Here is a 22,981-nt window from a genome sequence, read left to right as displayed (position 1 = left end):
TGTATTACGGAGGCACACTAACACGCACACCTTAAAAATACATATCCAAAACAAATCATGTTGACGATTTTGCCTAATGATGGAGACATGAGCAAGCTTATTTTCGTTCCAAAAATCATACAAACATAACATTTGCCATTTATCGGCGAATCGGACTCCCAAAGTCTGCAACAAAGCTAAAAATGGTACATGCAGCCCTGTGCTGTACCGCTTCACAGAAATGTAAAACACAAACTAAGTGGCACAGATTTCACAGGCTCAACGAACGTTATCAGTCATCACATTTAGGGATTTCATGGCATTAAATCCAGGTAACAGGGTGCACGGATGGATGTTTTTTTTGTGCCATTGGCAGCGACTGAGCACACTGCTGTAGCCTAATTACACAGCTTTGTCGACCCTAAGGCTAGAGTTGATTTCATTATTGGAAAATGCCAGCGTTCACTTGTGTTTGTGAAAAAAAATGGCACGTTCAATCTCTCAAGCCACAAAAGGTAATTTGTACTTTTTATTTTGCAATGTTATTGCGAGAAAAAAACATCATCATGAAACAACAATAACGGCTCCCTGCAAGGTGGCTTTGCTAAGGAGCCAGTAACAATACCATGGCACCGATACCCAGTGAGGATGCGTATTCGAGGCAGTTGTATGGCTCAGTATCGAACAGCAATGTCGGAGGACTGAGCTTGTTCCCGCTGACATCCTGAGATTTAATATGGACAGTAATCTAAGATGAGACCTGGCTCTCAAATATTATGGAGAGTATGTATATATATACTTTTTGTTACCAGGTAAAGTCCGTTGAGCTATATAAGCTCTTTTTCAGAAGCGACCTGGCCACAAATGATAGCTCAACGAAGTGGCTTATGTAGACATTTAAAGCAGCCAACTAATCAAAACGCTTATTTCTAAATGTGGAGGAAAAAACCGGAGGACCCAGAGAAAAGTCCACATGACCACGGGGTAAGAGACATGCGAACTCCAAATATATTCAGGCGTCAGGGTCGGGATCGAACCCACGATATTCTGTATAGCAGGCGAGATAGGTAACATCTCGCCTGCAACCGTGTTATTCAGATCGTCTCAATCCCTTTATCATTAACAAAACTAATGGCATACAAACCAAAACACATCTTGCGTGCAGAAAATGAAAAAGCACTCGATATAATCTAACGTAAAAAACAAAACGGTTAAGAGATTTCGCGTTTTAAACAAATGCTGCTGGATAATAATGGTCTGGAAAACCTTGTTGTTTTTCTGATGGACTAAAATTTGTATGTTTACGTGAAAGAGGTGAACTGGAAGTTATTAATTCTAGATTTGAAGCTTTCGTGACTGCAAGGATTAATATTCTTAGGTTTTTTCGGTAAAGTCACGTAGGTAAAACATTAAAATTAATGAAAGTAAAATAAAATAAAAATCACGACGTTTCGGAGGCAACACAAGTCTCCGTCATCAGGTGGGACCGTCTGGCTGTGACGGTCCCACCTGATGACGGAGACGTGTGTTGCCTCCGAAACGTCGTGATTTTTATTTTATTTTACTTTCATTAATTTTAATGTTTTACCTACGTGACTTTACCGAAAAAACCTAAGAATATGGAAGTTATTATTTCTGTTGTGCCTCTCCGCGGGGCTTTTCCCAGATGTAACATTGATTGAGAGCCTCTCTGGTGATGGGGGGTGTCTGGTGTACAGTAAATAATATAATGACACCGACTTATTTACGTTTAACTACAGTTACACAATCAACACCTCATGTTATTAACACCCTTTATGAACCCGTGAAGCATATAGCTAAATATTTACTATTTAAGAACACAAAAAAATGTGCGGTGTGTACCACACCATTGAATTTGAGTCACCGTTGCCTAGAACCAGAGGAGGAATGGGCTGATTCCGAAGCTAAAAGACAGAGGATGATTTATCATGGGCGTGAAAACCTTCTTTTTTAGTAAAACACAAGAAAATGTTACGTGAAAAGAGAATGAGAGACAGCGCCCTAGAGCAGCACATATAAACAGTCAGGTTTTCAAGAGGATTACTGTACCACCGCAGCAGTAATGGATGTGTTACAGTTTCTCTTCAGTAACATGGATAAAGGCCACTACTACTGAGCACTATACCTCGACATGTTAACAAGCCTTTGATACTGTTGACCATGATATTCTACTCACAAGACTTGGTCAACTAACATTTTCAGACGGTACAATGAACTGGTTTTAAGAGTTACCTATCAGATCATTCTCAAAAGGGACAGAGTGATAACATCGCATCTACAAATGAACCTCATGGCGGGACCCCGGGGTCCCACAAGCCCCCGGCTCTCGCATAAACTGCGTTGCGACGTCATTTTATGTCTGTTGAAGGCGAACGACACGGCGATCTATTCCTCTTGACGAGCTCTGCACGATGCGCTAATCAAAGTTTCAAAGTTATGTTTATGACTACGGTTGCGCTTGGACGACATGAAAACAGAATGATCCGCGCCAGGAGGGTCGTGCGTTTATGTGCGCGGTGGGATGGAGTAGACAAAAATAAATTAGTTTAACACGTAGGCTTTCGCGACCAATATGATTCATAATCAACGTTTTTGGGTTTAGATCGCGTTATTTATAAATGTGTCGTAATGAGTTAATGAATGCGTCACCCTGCTGCTGCTCTATATAAGAACGGGAGACACAGCAGAGCCTCACCATTCTGGCGAATTGCCCGATGATGCTGGATGCAATTACCAGCGAAACGTCGTACTCAAATTGTAAATGTTGTGGTTTCGCGCTTCAACACACCGGTGGGCTAAAGCAGTGAACTAATTTGTCTTTTGTCAACGTGACACTTTTTACTGATTGGCCGTGTCGGGTGGTGGAGGGTTACGACACATTTATAAATAACGCGATCTAAACCCAAAAACGTTGATTATGAAAAATAAATTAATTACGATTTTGACTTCCGTTTATTCGGGACCCCGGGGTCCTGCAATAAGGTTCAAATATTAATAAACAAATGATGTTCAACAACGTTCCATGATGGGTCCAAATATGTTCTCCTTATAACATTATAATTAAACAATCTCTGACTAAACTTAAATCGCTAAGAATTACATCTCTTCGCGAAAGACACGGTTATGCTCGTCTTAAGTACATTCCCGAGTCAAACAGAATCTCCAACATGATTTAGACTTAACCAAAATCAATTAAATTGTTCCGAAATCCCCATAAAGCCTAGATCATGCTCTTTTCTTCAAACAAAAATCTGGTTTCATTCCCTTTACCTATTACAGATATCACAAACCACTTGGATTCACTGATTCATTCAAAACATACATTCTGACCCCAAATTGATCACATCTCAAAGAAAATTAATTGAAAAATATGTTTTAATACAGAAACACTGTTTTCCGATTTGATTGCACCTGGAAATTGTTGAAGCTATCATTCTACCAAGGTTGACTAATGTGATGTTGCTTACAGGTCAGCTACACATGAAACACTGCACATATTTAACCCGTTTTATCATTCTGCTCTTCAATTTGAGCTGGATGTACCATACAGGACCCACAATTGTGACCTCCACTTAAATTCCAATTTCACATCACGTGATGCCAGAATAAACTACATTGGCCCCTGTTCACCCATGAAATACTCATTGGCAAATCTGCACTATACATGCATACCTCTTATGGCGCTGCCTCTTATAAGGCTGTGGATCAGCCCATATATGGAAAAAAGCAGGCATGCCGTTGCCCGAAGGGGCATGTGTTAGCCCATATATGTGTAATGCGAGCGTATGTGGGGTTTCGCCGCTCCAGCCCTTAAGCCAATCAGGCGCCACGAAGCATCGGGGCAGGGTCTAAGGGCGGAGCCGAGGGGCGCTAAGGGAGGGGTATTATCTGGAAGGTTCTTAAGGGGTGTGGCGAAGGGCGGAGTCTGGGTGACGTGGAAAGGGGATATAAGGGGGAGCCAGAAGGGGCTCGGGGTCAGTTGGTGAGAGCTGGAAGCTGGGCCACGTCGGGAGTCTCCACGAGCCATCGGCCATGTGGCGATGCGGAGACGGCTCCCAGCGCGCCGTCTGCCAGCGGTGCGCGGGAGCGGGGAAAGCGCGAGAGCGGCGCGGGAGCGGGACGTCAACTCTGCGACGTGCCGCGGAGTGACCGGGAGAGCGGAACGCGAGCTTTCCATAACGAAGAAATAAAGAGACGGAGACACAGTCCCTTGTCGTCGACCCGTTTTATTACATATGGATCGGGTAATCCCATTAGATGGCAAAGCTCTCCGCAGAATGTGTGTTTACGGCAGACAGAGGTTATTCTTACGCAAGCTCCGACTAAATTCACTGATGAGTGCATAATTTACTGTGTTTTTAATGTCATAATAAAATATATATATATAGAATTATTTCATACATTTATCATCTGTACAATATCACTAATGATGATATTACCAATACCCCAATGAAGCCCTCATATATCGCTCATAAGTAAACAAAACACTGCTCTGTGGGTACGCATCTCCATTGAAACCATGTTATAATGACCTCCTATAGCGCTATACTCTTAGATTTTTTCGGTAAAGTCACGTAGGTACGTGACTAAGAGTATGAATCCTTGCAGTCACGAAAGCTTCAAATCTAGAATCCTATAGTGCTGTTTCGCATAACGCTTCGTTTACCAAGAACGCACCCTGTGCCCTATAATAGGTGTGCCTGTACTTAGCTAATTCATTCACACCATTATGAAGGCTAAGAAGTTTAGGACGTCCATAAAATTTCCTTTTAACTATCTCTAGAACAAAAATTACACAGGCTGGCACACACAATACTGAGTGGCACAGTGCACAGACTGGCAAACACAGTACTGAGTAGTAGAGTACACAGACTGGCAAAACACAGGACTGAGTAGTAGAGTGCACAGACTGGCAAAGACAGTACTGAGTAGTAGACTGCACAGACTGGCAAACAGTACTGAGTGGCACAGTGCACAAACAGTACTGAGTGGCAGAGTGCAAGCACTGATGGATTGAGGGAGACCTAGGACAATCTGGATGACCAACGTAAAGCGATGGAGCGCGCTGAGAAACGAGGACGCTGCATGGGCTGCAGGAGGCAGAGGATGAGAGATGATTTGCTGGCTGTCTATTGCGCTCCCACGACTAACAGGGATATGGAAAGTGATTGATTTATGTTGAAAGGTAAAGGGAGTGTTTTTACAAGTAAAGCTGCTGCAATGTCTTCTCACGTAACAATCTATATTGCACTCTTGGCTGTGCAAGGAAAGTAAACCCTCCTTTGTGTGCAATAGCCCATTCCTGCCTCCTGCGTAGCGCGCTGAGCTGATCAGTCACAACGTGGCCCCGGGGAAAGTTGTGCAGAGGTCTTGATGACTCAGACACAAATTAATCACCACTCGGCAACCACGAGAATGGGGGATTTGGCCAGAAATCGCACAGCCCCGTTTAACAATGATGCAGAAGTCTCTCTGTGGAATTTACTATCAGTGGTTTCACTCAGTGCAAGTTGATGCATGGTCCCACACACAACAACAACAACGTCCGACATTCGCCACTACGTGGCGGTGACGTCCCCACGGCGCTTGTGCCAGGCCAGGTGCACTTTGAGGCCACGCGAAGTGTCAAAGGCTCGCTGCTGACAGAAGAAGGTCACGGGACAGACCCTGTAGGTGCCATGGGTTGACCAACTGAGATGATTAGTAGACGCACCAGCTCTGCCCCGACTGTGCCAACTTGCTAAATTTTAGTAGCCCGGCACTCCGCTCGTTGTTGTGAGCGTCGCTCCTCTGCCCTCAGTGTTGTAAGTGGGCAACTGTCTCCAACTGACCAGTAGCAGCGTCCTTCACGAGCCTTCTCCTCACACACAGTCACACGGGCAGGTGCATACTCACGCATAGACATCCCTATATTGCAGTTACTTGTTCACACCTCTGCTGAAGAACTCCTATAGAGGGTATATACACACGTACAATGTGTAACTGGCTCGCTAAACCACAACTGTCATCAACATTTTTCAGACAGCTTTGACATGAATTCCCCACCCACGGAATGTAGATGGGATAACTCTGTATATCCATTCATGTTCATCACGGCGGGTGATGTATTTTACTCACTTGTACGTAATGTTGAACTGATTTTTTGGTTTGGTATAATGTACTCCCCCTTGCACCTCTGATTAGCACGGTTGGCTACGTATGGTGCGAAATAAGTTCAACACGCACACATTTGGTTTGCTCTTCCACACTGGAAAGACACCTTGAAAGAGGTGGGACTCCCTCCACTTTAACGCACCACACGTGACCTACCGATGGACCAACTGTGGTGTATGTACACGTGATGTGCATTGCATGTAGAACAGTTCAGTAGGGTCATCCAGACCATCGGTTCGAATGCCAGACGTAATATGTGAGAGCAGACCTTCAGTGTGTTGAGTGTGCAGAATTGTCAGAATCTGGCTTTGATGACCTCTTCACCTTGGCCCGTGTCTCCATGCTGCAGACTGCCCATTACGTGTTTCCTCAAGACATGTATGCTGACATCAGCAGCATTTTGCAGTGTGTGTGTTTATAAAATCAATTTTCATGAATAAATAATTGACAGTGTTGTGTCAATCTACTGCTGGATGAAGACCTATTTTTGCTGTTGGGATTTTTTTTTTTATGATGTGAGTTGGTGAATGGGGGAATTAAATACTGATGGAATCAAACTACAGTTCAATGGGTTCATAATGCAATTCGCGAACCACTGAACCACTGCTCCAACCCACCACTTTATTTAGCTAATCTCTCCGTTCTTTTTTTCGATTTAAAGCTTTCGTGACTGCAGGGATTAATCTTCTTGGTTCTTTCGGTAAAGTCACGTAGAAGGGAAATAATAAAATAATAATAATAATAAAACATAATAAAATAATTATCATGACGTTTCGGCCACAACGCAAGCAGCCGTCCTCAGGTGAAGAACAGGGCTGTCAGAAAGACAGTGTCCGAATGAACACCACCAAGCTTGGCAGCGTATATTTAAGCTGGGTTATAGGAGGAGAGCGCCTTGACAAATGAATTTACATATCAACAGAGGGATTTTGCATATTTATGGAAAATGCAAATATGGGATTAGTCACTACTTATGGAATGTGTAGGTGGTGGGGGGGTCTCAAAGTCATATTATGCTCGTGCATTATGTAGGATTAGCAGTAATAAAGGGAGGAAGTAGGATTAGCAGTAATAAAGGGAGGAACATTTTAATAGTAAGGAGCTGCAGCAGCCAAACCATTACGTAAAAAAGAAAACTAAAATATAACCTACATCAATATACTCAATATACTCTCCAATAAGCTGAGCTACTAACAGTAAGTCATACATTACACTTCTATGTCGCAAAAAATATAATATGCCTCCAGCTAAACTTTTTTCTTACATCACACGAATATACCCCATACTATACACTGCCATAGACCAACCCAACATTAAATTATACACTGCATTACTATACACCACCCTACATTGTAATATTACACTATGTATTATTCTACACACCCTACTGTATACCACACTGCTGTATATTTACTATACATTTACGATACTATATGTTACCTTATACATTATATTAATCATTACACTTTTATACTATTTATCATTAAACAATCTGCTATACACTATACCATTGACCGTCGCGTGAAAGGTACTAAGAGGAAGCAACGAAATATGTCAATGGGAGAGTGGTGAGGGAGACTTGCAGCAGAGCAAAAACTCCATTCCCTGAGGAGAATACAAAATATATATAGTCAATGCCAGCGAGTGGACTGCGGTCTGAAAGTCACCGTAAACGTGAACAAAATCAATTAAGACCCGAAATGGTTTATCACGTCCTTCCAATGATTGCTGAGCCAGAATCCATCTTCTCGGTGGAAATTGTCTCTGTGTTTGTATGTGGATCGCCTCATGAACTAATCTCTCATGGTAGCCAGATGGCTTGCAGAGAACCTCTGTCTTGGAGAAGTCAATGTCATGTGAGCCCACTGAATTATAACAGTGATCTGCCACGGCTGAGGTGTTCGTCCTACCAAGTTTCAGGTCTGCTTTATGTTCACGGATGCGGTCCGAGACATGTCGTTTGGTTTCTCCAATGTAACTGCTACCACAGAGGCAACTTAGTTTGTAGACGCCAGGGTACTGTATGTCTGGAACCACATCTTTTACAGACGGGACCAGATCACGGATTTTATATACTGTGTTGAATCGGACCTAGATCTTGTGTCTATTCAGGATTTTGGAGATCTTTTTTGTGACCCCCGCAATGTAGGGTAAGGTGATAGTTTTGAATGGCTCCTCAAGAGGATCCTTCTTGATGGTTGGAGTGATGGCTTTGTGGATTGTGTAGTCGGAGTAACCATTAGCATTGAGAGCTTGGCGTATGTGCTTGAGTTCACTGGCAATGTGTTCCTGGTCGGAGATGCATTGGGCTCTATGGTGTAGAGTCTTGATGAGGGAATTCTTCTGGGATGGATGGTGGTGGGAATCCGGTTTTAGGTAAGCATCCATATGGGTAGCTTTCCTGTAGACAGAGTGGCTCATTAAACAATCAGGTCTCCTTTTAATTAGGACATCCAAAAAGGGTAGCTTGCCAAATTTTTCGACTTCCATGGTGAATCTGATGGCTGAGTGTATGGAATTGGTGTGGTCGAGGAATTGGTCTCGAGCAGGCCGGCCATGTGGCCAGATGAAAAAAGTGTCATCCACGTACCTCTTCCATAAGGTTGGGCATATAGTGGCAGTCTGGATGGCGTCAGTCTCAAATTTATCCATGAAAATGTTGGCTACAACCGGAGATAGGGAGGAGCCCATTGAGGGCCCTCAGTTTGTTTGTAGAAAGTTTCATTCCAGGTGAAGTATGTATTGGTTAAGCAGTGTCTCACCAGGGAGGGTACATCAGTATTCAGTCCTTGATGAACCAAGTCTTCAATGATTGCGTTGGTGTCAGCTCCAGGAACTTTGATGAATAAGGAAACCACATCAAAACTGACAAGCAGGTCGTCTGGGGACAGGGAAATACCCTTGATTATCGATACCAGGTGAATAAAGTTTAGTACCTCAGAGGTGGTTTTTCCAGTGAAAGGTCGCAGGATTTTAGACAAAAAACGAGCCAGTTTGTAGGTGGGGGAGTTGATAGTAGAGACAATGGGACGAAGGGGTGTCTTCTTTATGTATCTTTGGCAAGCCATATAATCTTGGTGGCCTGGCCGCAGAAGTTTCAACGAGAACTGTTTGGTTTGATCAATTAATGCAGTTGAATCAGAAATAATATTGTTGGTTTTAATGATGAGGCTTTGGTGGGGTCTCTTTTTATTTTTATATAACTGCCATCGTTGAGTAGTTCTTGAATTTTGTTGTTGTATTCTATGTTGTCCATGATGACAGTTGCATTGCCACTTGTCGGCTGAGAGGATGACAATGTCATCTCTCTTTTTTAATTGAGATCATTCAAAACGCTCATCTTTGCTGATGTTGCTAGCTAGCATCTTAGCGTTTTTGAGGGTTGCAGCGATTTCAGATCTTGCTACGTCTGCAACGATGTGACCCAGGCCCTTGAGAGCCACATCTACTTTGGCAATGATATCATTAACTGGTATGTGTCTAGGTGTGACTGCAAAGTTTAGCCCTTTAGCTAAAACGGATTTCAGGCCATCAGAAATAGAACTGTTACTGCGATTAATTACGACTTTGTTAACGTCTAGCTTTTCGGTGTGTGGGTCCGGTCTCTTGTCTCGCTCTCTCTCTCAAGAACGGTCTCTCCGTTCTTGTTCTCTTACAAAGCCAAACTATATTGAGGAGTTCACTCCCAATAAAGAGAAGTCCTTAACAAAAAAAATAACAATTAAGCAAAGCAAGAGGAGGATGGCAAAATCTGAAACCAGAGACTTGAATACAATTATGTAATTCAAACAGGGGAGTCTTTCGTGTTGTAGGTTTAAAATCCACCAGTTGTTACAGTTGGTATTGAAACAAGATCAAAACACACCACCATGGGCATCTACTCGCTCCTGTGCCATCATTTATCGCGGTGGTAAAATGATAACTACCTCGTCTGTTAAAGAAGAAATCGTGGGTTCGATCCCGACACTGACGCCAGTATATTTGGTGTTTGCATGTTCTCCACGTGGCCGTGTGGGTTTTTCTCCGGGTTCTCTGGTTATTCCCTCCACATTTAGAATCAACATGCGTTTAGAGTATTTGACAGCGAAATATTTCCACATGATACGCCACTTATTAATATATCATTTGTGGCCAGGTCGCATCTGAAAAAGAGCTGTGTAGCTGTTTTAACTGGTGGGTCTCCCTACGCTTAACTCGTAAATAAATAAATAAAGTTTTATGTTAGTTTATTGGCACAAAACGAATTTATTTGAAAACTCAGCATGGTACCGCCTGGTGCCTCATTGCGCAAAAACGCAATTGCAGGGAACGTCTCGCTAATAGATGGCACACATCAGATAATGCCACACACGCGCTCTGTTACACCACAGCGCCAGGTACCCGGAGTGCATCATCTTGTGCAAGTCCCCCCCCCCCGCTTACACCACTTGCTCAGAGCAGCCCTCCATTAATAAATCAAAGCACACGTTTCCTGCCATCACATGATGCGGATTAATATGAGTGGACCATTATTAGATCTCACACCAGCTTCACCTATAGTGGCTCTTGGCCTGGGGCTATGTTCAAAATAAACAGACGAGCCAAATTAAATATGAATGTCCTAAAATCTGTACAACAAAGGATCCTTCAAACATGCAAGTACTGAATGCAGCAGCTCAGATATTCACTGTTGTAAGAGGTGGCCAGGTGGCTTAGGGAGCTCCGAATACCTGAGTCAGATTAATGGGGCAGCACCACTGAGAAAGTAGGATTTAATCCAGACGGACACCCATGATTAAAGCACGGCATGAAGTGCAGCGGGCCTGATGAGCTCAGTCTCGTCACCAATGCTTGAATATAAATCCATCATAATAGATATAATATTCACTCAACGTATCTTTGCCTACTTCAGATGAATTGCTTGACATTCAGAGGATGCTGTGTGAGGGACACCTTTTGAAGTGACTCCAGAAGTATTTCTGTGGTTTTGTCAGACATGGGCAAATCCCCTGCCACAATTCTCTCGTGAGTGAAGGAGTTTCAAAAGGAGGTTTCATCATCTTGTAACGTTACTCCTATAGCACATTTGGGAACCAGTTTGGGTTAAATCCGACTATGTTACATTAATAATTAAACATAATATTAAATATACACAAAACTTTGAAAATGAATGAGACACATTTTCCAGATTAAACAAGTGTTTAAAATGCCACTGCACTCCAGAACTGCATTGACTCTAATATTGTCCAGGGTAGTGGAGTGACGCATTGGGTTCGTAAACTGCAGAAGAACCTTGTGACCTGACTTTCATTCCTGCCCATGACTAATCATCAGTGGTGAGTGACATCTAAACTGGTCCTGGGCCCTTTCAGCAACCTGCACTGGCCAGTGCGGTGAAGCATGAGCAAACAACCCCCGTGACCAAAAAGCATGGGAAGTCCTTCATCCCGCAGTTGATTTATATAGCACTGTAAAACATTGCTTTAATCATTCATCACTGATGATAAACACACTAGCTTGCCCCATTATTGAACACTAAAGAATATGTTTCACTGAAATATCAAAAAATTCCAGCAACGTTTTTTTCTACAATAAAAATAATAATAATAAAGCCTAGATTACCTGATGATAAATGACGGTGTTGTGATTTCCAGGAGAACACCCATGCACTCTTCTGACAGGTTTTGAGTGCCCTGCAATAAACGAAATAGCAGGGCGTCACCGCAGGAGCATTTTGATCGTCTGCGAAATAGTAAACACTACCTAAAGATTACAATAACAGTTTTAAGTCTTAACTGAACAAACAGTGCCAGACAGTTTGTGAGTAGCAGTGCGGCTTGTTGTTACGAAACCATCTGCTAATACAAGCGCATAAAAAATAGAATAGATTCGAAGCTTTCATGATTGCAGGAATTACTTTTTGGTTCTTTCGGTAAAGTCACTTAGAAATAAATTAAATAATAATAGAATACGACGTTTCGATTGCAACACAAGCAACCATCATCAGGTAAAATGAATGAGAAAACAAACACAGTAAACTTTGAAATATAATGCAATACAACACACAAAGTCGACTGTTTTGTTGGATAGAGAGAATTTCAGAAATGTGTGCGATCCACCAAGCCTTTGCCTCCACAGTGCTGGACTCCACAGTGCTGCCGTGCATAGCCATCAGTGCGTTGAGTTGGTTATTCTATTTGCCCACAAGACTCCTGTGATTGGATAGTAACTGCCTGGTCAGAACCCCCCCCACCCCCCGCCAAGTGATCTGTGACATGGCACTGCCCGACCAAATGAAGGAAACAATTGCAGAGGGTTTTTTTCTTTTATAGAAATCCTCGAAAATCCCCATCCAGAGAAGCTACTGATGGATCAGGATACCAACTTCTTCCCAGAACTGCTATGAGGCTGGCGTGGTGTACGATATCAAAAGCAGCATATAGGGTAAGGGAGAACTAGTAAGGAGGAGATCCATGGCCTGGTAAAAGAACGGCTCAAACTGCACATAAGAGAGCAATTTCAGTAGCATGGCCTTTGTGTATACAGGATTGTACAGAGTCGTAAAGGCTGTGGAGGTTTTTGCAGAGATATTGGGCTCGAGTGTGGAACTTTTCATGATGTTAGTGGCAGCAGCAGTCTCGAGTGCTCAGGGAATGGTGCCAGATGAGACAGAGGCATTGAGGAATCTTGTAATGTATGGGGCCACGGTGGGTAGGCAACGATGGATGTGTTTGGTAAGCACACGGCCGATGATGGAAGAACAGGTTTTTTTTTAGATTCGAGGTGATGATGTTCATAATATTGATTACAGTGACAGGCTGACGATTGACAAGGGTCGGCCTGTGGAGAGACAGAAGGACAGGTAAAAGGAGGATGAAAGGCATACATCAGAATGCCATTCCTGATTTGCTCAGTTGTGTTCAGAGGGATAGGACACGAGTTTTTCACACTCGGCAACTGATGGAGTTGATGAAGCCGGGTTCTGGGGATGCAGGAGGGAATTTAAAATGGATGTAGGGTTCCTCGGATCATTTGCAATCAGAGCAGAGAAGATGTCTAATTTGAACCTTGCAGGAGCTGACTTATTTAATACCGGTATTCCAGATATTGTAGTAGATTTCAAGCCTGGATTCATTGCATTGTTTCTAAAGTTGTTGCTGCAATATATATACACATACAATATATATACAGCACAAGGTCTATACACAATGAATGTACTGCAACAATTTAGCATATTGCTTCCATGAAACATGTGGGACACATTTTGACAGGAAGACACGAGAGATACAACATTTGGAATGCATTCTTTCAAAATGCCTTTTTTTTTAATAAATATAATACATATGTACAATTATAGTTCTACTTCTTAAAATAACGTGTTGTAAAGCATCCGGTGAAAGTGCAAAAATAAATCGAGATAACAGGTGGTACTATTGTGCGAGTCATTTACGGGGCAACAGAGCATGTCAGCTCCAAAAAGCTGCAATCATTGTCTTTGTAGTCGTTTGCAATTATCACGCTCTGCCGACTCAAGAGCAATAAAAAATAATTATTTTCTCGCACACAACAATGCCTGCGTTACTCCAGCTAGTAGAAGTGGCTTGTGGGGGATGAAGCCCCATTGATGGGATTTCCTTTGATAGACCACTTGTTCACAACGAGAACGTCGGAACCAAGTGTTTATGCAATCGCATAACTAAAGTACACCCCTTTATGTCAAATTCTAGGAAAATTATTACAGCACAGTGCTGCACGAGTGATCAAGTGAGCAATACATCAGCAAATTGCAAAGGTTGCTTTCGAAATTAACAAACTCAAATATTGATGAACAATTAATACAAAGAACAGCTGCAGGTGGAGGCGATGAAGTGAGAAAATTGACAGTCGAGTGCAATGAGCAAACGCTCGGGCGTGCTTTGTTGTGCACAGCAGCATGAGTTTGTGCAGTGCGCGTGTGCAATGAGTGTGTCCTACACGAATGTGAACGTGCAGTGCGTTGAAGTTGCGATCATGCTCAAACGAGGAATGCTGCAAGGTCATCTTCTCCAGTTTCCAAATTGGACCCGGTCCTGAGCCACTGGTGGAAACTCCATATTCCTAGATTGGCGAGGCCATTCTCTTCAAAGGATGACCAGGGTTGACTTTTCATAAAAAAAAAAACTCGTTGTATTGAACCGGGAGAGTCAATCGAGCGGCTGAAATTTTTCGGCCCAGCTGGGATATGAACGCGCATCCTTTAGATTGTGAAATGCCTTCTCAAACCACTACAACCGAGCTGAATAATACAGAACACACAGACACATGTACATATACTTATATGCTGTATATATACAGACACACAAAGAATGTGAACAAGCACACACGCGCGCTCTCTTTCGGACTTTGCTTTCAAATGAATAACATAAGCATAGGTCGTGCTTATCTTGTACAAACATGCACCCGCACGGAGACAGAGATTCCCTTCCGTGTGAACTTCAATAGCCAGGTTGTTGGGTCAAAGTGCGTTTAGTGTGCAGCTATGGAGGCCAGAAAAGCGGACAAGCAGGTGGTGTCACCAATACTCTGCCTGACCACCTTGACCTCTACTGCACCGACGCCACGTTTACACACCACACCTGCTGATAATTTCAGGCTGAGTCAACCTAGAGGACGTCCATCAGAAGTTCAGAAAATAACAACTGATGATAGCCGGGGCCAGGAATCGAACTTGGGGTGGTCAGGTTCATAAGGCAGTGCGCTAACCACGACACTACTATTTCCCTATGCATATGGAACCCAGAACACGAACATGTATAGTATTCAGAAACGTGTATGTATATATACACACACACACAAAGAATGTGAACACACATACTCTTCAAGACTTTGTTTTGAAAGGGAACAATAGAAATATCCTAGAGATGATTATCTATTTTACACAAACACAAAGACAACGATCCCCCGTGTAGCATTAACAGACTGTTGTGGCAAGTGCTGTTAGCGAGTAGCACCTACGAAGGCCGGCACGGCACACAAGGGGGTGGGTGGCCAGCACCACGCCCGGCCGCCTTTGTCTCCCCAGTGGCGATGTTTACACACCGCACCAGGTACTAATTTGAGGCTGAGTCGACCTATACGAGGCCCAGGTTACCAGTTCAGATAATCGTCACTGGTGTTGCCCGTTCAGCGGGAATCGAACTCGGGTCGCCAGGTTCGCTGCACTACCGCTCCCCACACACAACAACAACCGTCAATTGGCGGTGACATCGCCACGACGCCTGTGCCAGGCTACGTGCACGTTAAGGGCACACACACACACTCACCCGCACACACAAACAGGTTACCGGCAGGTGAAAAGGTTAACAAAGAGTCACGTCTTGGGCCAGCACAGCTGCAGAGATTTAGACGGAGTGCAGGAAATAATGGCCACGTGTGGAATGCAACGCTGCTTGTCTCCGCCTTGCACGGAAATGAGCGCGCTGCCGAGTGCACTGCTGTCCACCAGGGCCACTTTGGATGGAGGATCAAGACGGATTAGTTGTTCTGAGCGAGGAGCTTTCTTTGAGCGTAACCCAACACCCTGGACAGCTCTCTTCTCATTTGATCATTTCTAGATTTCAAAATTCAATGGACTCAAAACTCCCAACTCTGTTCTTGCTTAGCTCTTAACCGAAGTCTTTTGTTCACGTCGTTTGTTGCGGTACGCATTCCGGTGTAAATTGCGTTTGGAACAAACCCGATTAGCATCGTGTAGTTCGTATAACCACGGACGCCTTAATTCGGTCACTCCGAAATCATTCACCCATTTTTTCGGGGGGGTTCAGGGGTCGGCTAAAGCTGCGGCTTCGTGACGCTATTTATACTAAAGAACATACCGTCTCGGATTCATCACATGCAATGCGACACTTGAAATATCGAGAGGTTTGTTTTTGTTAACCTAACTGGAACAAAAAATTGTACTTCTTATTATTGTGGTTGCCGACCCCTGAGATAGTTGGTTAGAGTTAATATGGGAAAATACTTCAACAACGTAAAATGCAAATGTACATACTAGCTGCTGGCAAAAACGAAATGAACACATCTCCATACTTGTGCCTTTTATTACCGCCGCTGTATGCTTGCCAGTACTTGTTTAGGTATGTATAAAATGTTGACGTACATGTCTTTACATCGCACATAACACGAGCAAATAACATGTTCACAAAATGATTTATTGTCATGGATGCGGGCAATTTGAGGTCGCCCAGACAGGACATTATTAAATAACTGGAAAAGCTCGTTTGCTTATTAAGTATTACAGAAGATGAGTGACTCATGATAGTGGAAAGTTACTTGCTATACTATTGAGGATCTATGCATCCACGTGTTCATATGCTATGAGAAGATTGACACTAAGTACTGTATTAATTAAATTCACGTTTTCGTCAGTTTTATGGACAAAGAATGTATCCATTGCCTGCCTGCCTATATATTGTATGGGCATCATCACGTACATTGAACTTCTTTCGCACCGTACGTATCCCAACCATGCTAATGGGATCAAGCAATTGCTGGATGAGGATCTCCCAAAGTCATCAACTACCTCTCACACTCTTGCGATGTACGAACCCAGCTCGCACCTCCACACAAACTAATGTCATCACGTTATCTCTTCGGTAGACGTCCTCTCAGATGCATTCTCTAGCCAGTATACGAATCTTAACGCATGGGTGACACGTCCTTTTCACTCCAAGTATTTCTCAATTTTTCTGTCTGTCCATCGACAAATGTATTTCTATGTTCCCCCGTGTTCGTGCCTCTCCACGTCTATTATATTTCATCTTGATGTGACTCTGCCTCTCTGTGTGTCTCCCTCATGTGTATCTATACGGGGTTTAGCGTGCTACGCTCAAAACACGGCCACCCGAGTTCGATTCCCGCTCACGGACAACACTAGTGACAAATATCTGAACCAGACCTTGGCCTGCCCTGGGTAGACTCAGCCTCAAATTAGTACCTGGTGCAGTGTGTCAAAAAAACTTGGTCACAGAGGAGACAAAAGCGGCCGGGCGTGGTGCTGGCCACCCACCCTCTCGTGTGCCGTGCCGACCTTTGTAGGTTCTACTCGCTAACAGCATTCGCCTCAACAGTCCGTTAAGGCTATACGGGGGATCTTTGTTTTTTTATGTGTATCTATATCTCTTTCTGCCTGTCCCTCCCCATAAATATCCATGTCTATCCCTCTGTACAACTCTCTCAGTCTGTCTGTCTCTAGGGTCTCTCTAACCCGCATATACACAGGGCCCAGTATGCGAGTGGCAGCGAAAATATACAGTAAAAGCAAGACCTTCATCACAAATGCATGTCATCAAAGTATGCATACAACGGCTCACTGCTAAAGCAGCACATCCTTAACTAAACGTGCTGTCTCATCACTTTGCAGACAAACGTGTCTTTCCTTTGTAGGAAAAAAATGTAACTAACTTTACGTTTCAACAATAGCATGGTTGGATTCCCAAAAGTGTCCAAGGTTGACCCGGACAGTCTGGGAATTGACATCCGTGTTCCGGTGCCAGGAATGTATTTGTACAGAGATCAAGTGGCATTGTGTTGAACTTAATCACAGTAGACTGGACAGTTTTGATAGACGTTTTGATATACGTCTAAGCCGATTGGTCTGCAGTGGACAGAGTGGCCACAATATTATACGAAGATTAAGGTATTTGTCACTCGTAAATGAGTAGGAACTCCACATGTGGCACTTGGGGTCTCATTAGCATGGTTGGCTACGTACGGTGCGAAAGAAGGTCAACATATATTACAAGGACTTACACATGTGATCACAGAAGCATGAGCACATTTACATTCCGAGGTTCCATATGTTTTACTGCAAGAGGAAAGTTATTATTATATATTACTCCATGAAGCAGGGGGCTTAAACACACAATGCATTCTCAATAAATTAGAGATACATATGCGGAATTTTTTTTTTTAAGATATCAATATTATTATTATAGAAATGTACATGCGTTTGCACTGGCACATGTACAGACGGGCACTGTTGTTAACCCGCTGCTTGCTGAGGGCCTTCCCCACAGGGCGCGGGTCATGGGGATTGTACAGAGGGGGTTCATGAACCCACTTGCCGTACTGCAAACCCCTGGCAATCTCACGGCCCAGGAAACTGGTAGTTTCACAACGTTACGTCATTCAGCAACCGTTGCCTCCAGAGCATCTGCATCGCGTGAACTCACCGCGCTGCCAAGCTGTATGGACAGGCATAGCCCTCCAACGCGCAGCCCTGCAAATCGCTTGCTAATGCCACTGATGGCCGAAGGGCCTCCACTAAGAGGGAGCTCTAGAGAGCCCCTCTATGGGGGTATTTGGCCTACTCTTCCACACTTTACCCCGCAACACCTAACCTGCTGATCTGCTACCTGTGCTGTACCAATTTGTACTGCTGGGTCGACATAAATAGGGGGGGGGGATTGAGAAAACTGAAAGCAACGACGTTTCAGTGTCCGACTATTACTGTATTGTACATTATATTGCATGCAGAAACATATTTACAAAAAAAGACTGGACATGGAACATTAAACGGTGGTTTTCATTGTGTGCATGCACGTGGTATTTGCACAAAAATACTACACATTATAACTACGTTATTACCTGCTGAAAAAAAAATGACCTTTTGATCTCTTCATGATTATAGGAAAAATGTGCTTCCTGCTTGTTTCCTTGAAGTACTCTTGTTCTGAGAGTCTCAATGGATGCATGAGCACAGCTGCATGATTCCACCTCATGGCTGATCCAGAAGATCCTGTTTCGGGCAAGAGGTCGTGGGTTTGATCCCGACCCTGACGCCTGTATATTTGGAGTTTGCACGTTATCCCCGTTTCCCCCCCCTCCACACTTAGAAACGTGCATGTAGAGTATTTGGCTGCTATAAATACCCACATGATAATTTGTTAAGATATAATTTGTGGCCAGGTCGCTTCTGAAAAAGAGCAAAATAGCTCAGTGGGCCTTACTTGGTAAAATGAAAGAAAAAAAATCAAAGTTCTTTTTTTAGAGTATGATGCACGCTGTATAGAAGGTAAAGGTACAACCCTGAAATTGCTTGCTCACGCAACTGCTGGCAGATGGGCCATCACTCGATAGAGCTCTTAGAGAGGCCCTCTCCAGGCTATTATTCCATGCTAGCCAGATGTCCTGGAAGGGGTGGGACTACTCACACTTTAACCCACCAAGTGCGACCGGTTGCGGCACAACCGTACACACTGAACAGGATATAAAACACATTCCTGCGGAGGGAGCTGGTAGGAACGTTGGGTTGCTCGGTCAATGGCCAGGGTCAACGGCGGCGTGGTGTATTCCGCAAATATGGCCGACTGTGAGGGCGGGCACAAGCCGGCGTGAATAGGTTAAACGTTGAGTTTTATAAGGGCACCCAGGGGTGACCAGCCCCTCCCCACCCAGCCCCACCCCTCCTACCCCCCACCCAGCCCCACCCTCCCCACCCAGCCCCTCCCCACCCAGCCCCTTCTCACCCTCCCCTCTCCACCCAGCCCCACCCCTCCCATTTTTGGATACACGACGGATGGACGGACGGACACAATAATCCCCTTTGGGCTGGTATAACCAGGAGGTTCCAACCAGTATAATCCCCTGTGGGCTGGTGTAACCAGGAGCTTCCTACCAGTATCATCGGGATGATATGAGAGTCGCTGTACAGGCAGCTGGGTAAATATCTCAGTGCACTGGCAACGCTTGCTCAGTTGTGTTCCGTTAAATTGTGGTGCTGCAGCGGTTCCATGCACTGCGCTGTGAATGCAACAACCACGGTTCGATTCCCTTCGCAGCCACAGCTAACGTGAGTGACACGTTACCCGTACTGACCAGCGTGGTGAAGTATGATCAAACAACCCCCATGACCGACGTGACATGGGCAGGCCTCCATCCAGTATGGGATTGACAAAGGGCTGTAATTGATTTCATTTATGCTTATTTCAATGGAAGAAACACTGTCCTTCACAGAAGCAGATGATTGTGTGCAGTTTTGTTCAATTGGGTACAACAAAATTGGGGTATTAAATATGCCAAGTAGGCTTGAAGTTTATGCTATTTGTGAAGTGCCACATCTGCCAGCTATCCATAAACCCCGGGATGGGAGGACTAGCTGAGTGGAACGGAGTCTATCTGAAGGCACATAATTTGCAATATTTGTTTGCCTTCTTTCGTGTGGCCTTGACATCTTAGACGAGCAGGGTTTGTAGAAATAGCTTGAATCATCTTATTGATATTCCCGTATGCAACATTGCATCTATTCCATGTTTTTTTGTACTGTTTACAGAAGGTTTTATTTTGTTATTGTTTTACATTCACGTTTTTCATTGCTGCTTGCTCTCCCTGGTATTTATGGATTCGTATGTGCGACTACTATCCACAAGTAATAGGTTTTTACCCTTTCAACTGGTACAAAAACTGACACCTTTATACAAGGGATCATGTTTGCAATAACCACAACACAAGCAGTCAAAATGCAAACAAAACGAAACAACTCTGATAATGATAATGATATGCACTGTCCTTGAAGTTGATTGGTCCACACCCAAGACAGCTTTTCTTAGAGCCTAGTCTCCATTGGTGTTGGACGAGATGACGCCAAAAGATGTACGCCTTTTTTGCCACTGGTAAAGGAGGTCTCATATCCACAACTCAGACAATGAGATGAAATAGATGAAATAGAAGAAACTAAATGAAATAAACACTCATGCCACAAAACAGCCTCAACAGACTGTTGGGACAAGTAAATTATGTAACTATTTCGTTTTTTATTTTACCAGGTAAGGCCCATTGAGCCACATGACTCTTTTTCAGAAGCGACCTGGCCTATGAGTGAGCACCTATGAGTGAGCACCTATGAGTGAGCACCTATGAGTGAGCACCTATGAGTGAGCACCTATGAGTGAGCACCTATGAGTGAGCACCTATGAGTGAGCACCTATGAGTGCCAGCGCGGCACATGAGGAGGTGGGTGGCCAGCATCGCGCCGGGCCGCTGATGTTTACACACCGCACCAGGTGCTCAGTGAAGGCCGAGTTGACCTCGGGGAGGCTCAGGACTGATTCAGATATTCTCCCCTGTTTGTGGTCGAGAGCGGGAATCAACTCGGGTTGCCAGATTTGCAGCACAATGCGTTCGCCACTTTACCACCACTACCCACAAGCCATAGTGTAGTGGTTAGGGAAGGGGTAGTGTAAAGGTTGGCAGGCTGCACTATAAACCCTCGGACTAAGGTTCGATTCCTGCTCAAGGCTAGTGATGATTATCTAAACCAGTCCTAGGCCTCCCCTGGGTCGACTCAGCCTCAAATGAATACCTGGTGTGATGTGTAAACATTGCCATGAGAGACAAAGGCAGCTGGGTGTGATGCTTGCTAACATATATTGACCCTTTAATATGTGAAAGAGGATTTTGTCTTTTTATGAAACACATTCCTGCGGAGGGCGCTGGTAGGCACGTTGGTTTGCTCGGTCAATGGCCAGGGTCAACAGCGGCGTGGTGTATTCCGCAAATATGCCCGACTGTGAGGGCGGGCACAATCCGGCGTGAGTAGGTTAAACGTTGAGTTTTATACGGGCACCACGGGGTGACCAGCCCCTCCCCTCCCCACCCAGCCCCACCCCTCACACCCCCCACCCAGCTCCACCCTCCCCACCCAGCCCCTCCCCACCCTTCCCACCCAGCAACTCCCCACCCTCCCCAACCAGCCCCTCCCCACCATCCCCTCCCCACCCAGCCTCTCCCCACCCTCCCCTCCCCACCCAGCCCCTCCCTCCCCACCCAGCCCCTCCCCACCCTTCCCACCCAGCAACTCCCCACCCTCCCCAACCAGCCCCTCCCCACCATCCCCTCCCCACCCAGCCTCTCCCCACCCTCCCCTCCCCACCCAGCCCCTCCCTCCCCACCCAGCCCCTCCCTGCACGACGGACGGACACAATAATCCCCTGTGGGCTGGTGTAACCAGGAGGTTCCTACCAGTATAAAATACACTTCCATATGCATCAACACACCCACATATAAGAACACCCTTTCAGTTTAAGGAGGCTCAAAAGTCTACAGAGAATAGATATTGGTACGTTAAGGGCCCTTGCGGTTATATTGGTATGGCTAAACTCAGGGCCACATTCTTAAACACCAAGGACTGTAAATAAAGTTCACATGTGTGACTTCAGTACTCATAATACTGCTGCAGAAGCAGTCATGTGCACGCATCCCATACCACTGTTCATCGTAAATGCCTACGGAAAACTAAACTTTAAAAGTGAAATATGTTTTTGCTACAATGACTCTCCGCCGCCCTCGGCCGCCATCATCTATTCCATTTCAACCAGCACTTCGCATTTGGGGTTGGTAGATTGAAAATGAATTATGATTTGCTCAAAACGAGGATAAACTATTTTTTTTTATTTTGCCAGGTAAGGCCCTGCTGAGCTGTATAGCTCTTATTCAGAAGCGACCTGGCCACAAATAATAGCTCAACGAAGCGGCATATCACATGGAAAATCGAGAGCAGGCAAACACTCTAAACGCATGTTTCTAAATGTGAAGTGAAAAACCGGAGCGGCCGGAGAAAAATCCACGCAACTACGGGGAGAGAGACACGCAAACTCCAAATATACAGCAGGCGTCAGAGTCGGGATCGAATCCACGACCTCCTGTCTACCAGGCGAGGTAGTTAACATCTCTTAGAGGTGGCCCATATAATAAAGTATATAGCAAATGGGTGGCAGACATATCTGTATATAAGCATATTATTGAGAGGGGGGGGGGGTTTCGTATACAAAATTATGACCGCATTTTCAGCTTGCGCAAATTATATGGCTAA

The sequence above is a fragment of the Lampetra fluviatilis genome, chromosome 29 (genome assembly GCF_964198595.1).
Source record: "Lampetra fluviatilis chromosome 29, kcLamFluv1.1, whole genome shotgun sequence".
Classification (NCBI taxonomy): Eukaryota; Metazoa; Chordata; class Hyperoartia; order Petromyzontiformes; family Petromyzontidae; genus Lampetra; species Lampetra fluviatilis.
Note: the sequence above shows the minus strand (reverse complement) of the source record.